This window comes from Periophthalmus magnuspinnatus, chromosome 8 (genome assembly GCF_009829125.3).
Source record: "Periophthalmus magnuspinnatus isolate fPerMag1 chromosome 8, fPerMag1.2.pri, whole genome shotgun sequence".
Lineage (NCBI taxonomy): Eukaryota > Metazoa > Chordata > Actinopteri > Gobiiformes > Gobiidae > Periophthalmus > Periophthalmus magnuspinnatus.
The window spans coordinates 330,158-333,757 of record NC_047133.1 but is presented as its reverse complement, the minus strand read 5'-3'; the positions used below and the strand labels follow the sequence as shown (position 1 = coordinate 333,757).

Genomic DNA, 3,600 nt, shown 5'->3' with positions numbered 1-3,600 from the left:
ACATGAGAAAACTCGAGAAAACATGAGAAAACTCGAGAAAACAAGAGAAAACATGAGAAAACACGACAAAAAAGGAGAAAACACGAGCTGACGATCGTTTGATGTCAGATGTTTTATTCTCATTCGACTTTTTAATCAGCTCAGTGTTTTTCATTGGGACAGGCCTGTTAATGTAGTTTGTAAAAATTATTACAGTGTGATTTAATATTTAAGTTTTCTGGGGCTGTTGCTTTGCCTGGAATGTTCCTCATTATGGCATTAATCATATCCACACACACTGGTCTGAGAACACCTCAGTGTCCCCTCAGAGGAGCGAGAGGAAGTGTCTCGGGTGAAGGAGGTCTGGCATTCCCTGTATAGACTGGTGCCCCAGAGAAGCAGAAGAAAAAAAAGATCCATATGTCAGTAGTGTCCAGCAGTAATCTGACCAGAACTGAAGAAGAATCTGACCAGAACTGAAGAAGCATCTGACCAGAACTGAAGAAGCATCTGACCAGAACTGAAGAAGAATCTGACCAGAACTGAAGAAGAATCTGACCAGAACTGAAGAAGCATCTGACCAGATGAAGAAGAATCTTGCAGGAGTGAAGACGTTTGTCTGCTCGCCGCTTGGACGAGCAGACAAACGTCTTCACTCCTACAACGATATGTCCAGTTGACAGATTTAAACTTCATCTTTTTCCAAATGCAGAAGATAAAATACAAACATCTGTAACTCGGCCTTGGCGTCTCCTGTGTCCACAGAGACGAGGACGAGATGGAGAACATCCTGAGTAAAGTATTAACAAATGAGGAGTGAGGTCAATCAGAAAAGTTAGACTGTGCCTTTAACTTATTCTGCTTCTTGCTCCTCGTCCGTTATCATTTGTTTCTATTCTTGGACTTGGATGTTTAACCTGAGACTCTGAGAACAGGACCAGGCCCAGAGTGGACGATGCTCTGAGAGGAGAGAAGGGAAAGAGATTTGAGCCGTACCCTTTGTCCAGAGCAGAGCCACACGGTGGACTGGGGTGGAATGGCACGAGAGCAGAGGACTGTTCTGCAGAGGTGACTCGATGTAAAGTCTGTTACATCAGAAAGAGACGTGTGTATATTGAGCAGATGAAAGAGAAATCATTTGTTTGTATTTTTGAACCATAAAACCAATTGCATTATGAAAAACAAATGTATTCTTTCATTCTTCAATATTTTTGTTCAAATGAAATGTAGACCTCATGTGTTTAAATATATTATAAAACTTTATGATAAGAATTATATATATAAAAGTAGAAACATGTCGGTCCAAAATAGAATCAAACATCAAATATCGAATCAAACACTTTTTATATAAACATGTGGATCAGTTGTATTTAGTCTTCACTCCTCCTGGTTTAAAAAAGTACCACAATAACAGCTGAAGTGCCCTGACCTGCAAATATAAAAGACGGGCACATTAAGAACCTCCAGATCCACTCCCTGAGCTGCAGAGGCTGCACTAGCTCTGAGTCATGTTTGGAGACAGGAGCTGGGGTTGAAGTCGTGACCAGATCAGATGCTTCATACTCCGCCTGATAATGACCCGTTTGATCAGTGACATTAGGACGGAGTAAATAAAGGACATTACGCTTCTTTCACTGCTGTTTTAGTCTTTGAACCTCAGGACGTTCCTCAGGACGTTCCTCAGGACGTTCCTCAGGACGTTCCTCAGGACGTTCCTCACGGCGGTGAAGAGGTACGAGACATCCCACAATCCACTGCACATGTCACTCTGAACTTTTCCAAATACAACAACCTGAAGAGCAACTTACACATAATTTACACTTAAAACAAATAATGAAACCTTCTATAAATAAACTCAACTTTATAAACATTAAGATAACCACATCGGACCAAATAATGTTTAAACCATCGTAAACTGAAGGATAAACTGAGGTGTTGACTAAATTAAATGAATTAAAGATTTGTGCTTCACATATTCTTTTAATTTCTGTGGTCTATACTTTGAAAATACCTGATTTTTCTATATTCCAGTTTGATGAACTTATGTCCCTCAGTCGTCCTGGTCTGATCCGTAACAAAAGATTTTAAAAGAAAATGTTTAAATCTGTCTCTGGACAAACCGTGGAGACGATTTGCTGCAGACAGAAGCCGAAATAGCTCAGCTGGGAGAGCGTTAGACTGAAGATCTGAAGGTCACTGGTTCAATACCGGGTTTCGGTGCAGATCTTTAAGTTTGGGCTGATTTTGTCCTGGCCGCTCTAAAACAAAAGGATCTCCTGTGATCAACTGAGAGTGAATCTGCACATTTACACTGCAGAGTAAAAACCATCACCTCCAGAGCCTTGTAGTTCAGTTGGAAAAGCATCAGACTTTTAATCTGAGGGTCCAGGGTTCAAGTCCCTGTCCATGTTTGTAAATATGGACCAAGAGCTGGAGGAAAGTTGGACAGGAGGCTGGTGCAAACCAAGCACTGATGATGCTCATCTTTCATTAAGCAAAAACAGACCAGGGCTTTTAAAACTTTTAAAATCGTGAGATGAATGGTTACAAAGCCAGAGCCTACAGACCAGAGCTGAAGACAGTAGGATGGTCGTTACTGCTAGATTTATAGACTTTAGTGAAACGACGACGGCGTATACGACATTCAGCCCAACACAGCTCAACTGAGTTTGCACTGGATCAAACCAGTGTCCAGTGTCACACTGGACACTGTAAAACCATCTCCTCCAGAGCCTGGGTAGCTCAGTTGGAAGAGCATCAGACTTTTAATCTGAGGGTCCAGGGTTCAAGTCCCTGTTAAGGCAACAATATATTTGTAAACATGGACCAAGAACCTGAGGAAGGCAGGACTGGAGCAAACCAAGTCTTTATGTTTGATAATTATTACCCTGATACATTGATGATGTTCATCTTTCATCAAACAAGAACCTTTAAAATCATGAGATCCAAACACAGAGCCTGGACTGGACCGAGTACAGGAGGTGCTCCCTCACACAGACCAGGTCTGTGTGGGGGAGAGCTGCTTGAATCTGTCTGCTCTGCGACACACTTGATTCACAATGAACTGAACTGCACCAATGATATAAACTCAGGACCTCACACCTTTATTATTATTATTTTTATTATTATTATTATTATTATTTTTATTATTATTATTATTATTATTAAATCCTTGTGTAAATTAAACACTGTTACTCCCCTTTTTGTTGTGCACCTGAGCCAGGCACATGTTTAAATCACTGCTGTTGTTTTTTTTTTTTTTTTACATTTTTAAGACAAAAAATCAGCTCCTCACCAGGTGCCACAGTGGGGCAGCAGTGGGTCTGTCATTGTGCCATTTGGCAAGACACTTCACCCACATTGACTCGTGACTGGTGTGTGACTGTGGTGTGTGACTGTGGTGTGTGACTGTGGTGTGTGACTGTGGTGTGTGATGTGTTTTTGTTGCATTATCTACTGTTTTTAGTCGTTTTTGTCGACTTTAGTGCAAACAGTGTGAGAATGTTGATCTGTGTCAAAGACGACGCAGAGTCTGAAACATAAATCAGAAGGTTTAGTGAGATTTGTTTAGTGAGATTTGTTTAGTCAGATTTGTTTAGTGAGATTTGCACAGTTGAAGTG

At 40.9% G+C, this 3,600-nt stretch overlaps 1 non-coding gene across 1 annotated transcript; it reads left to right on the top strand.

Moving 5' to 3' along the window:
• The first annotated feature begins 2,126 nt into the window (after positions 1 to 2,126).
• Positions 2,127 to 2,199, top strand: trnaf-gaa (transfer RNA phenylalanine (anticodon GAA)). Its single transcript has one exon. It is a non-coding gene; the product is annotated as a tRNA-Phe (tRNA).
• The last annotated feature ends 1,401 nt before the right edge of the window (positions 2,200 to 3,600 follow it).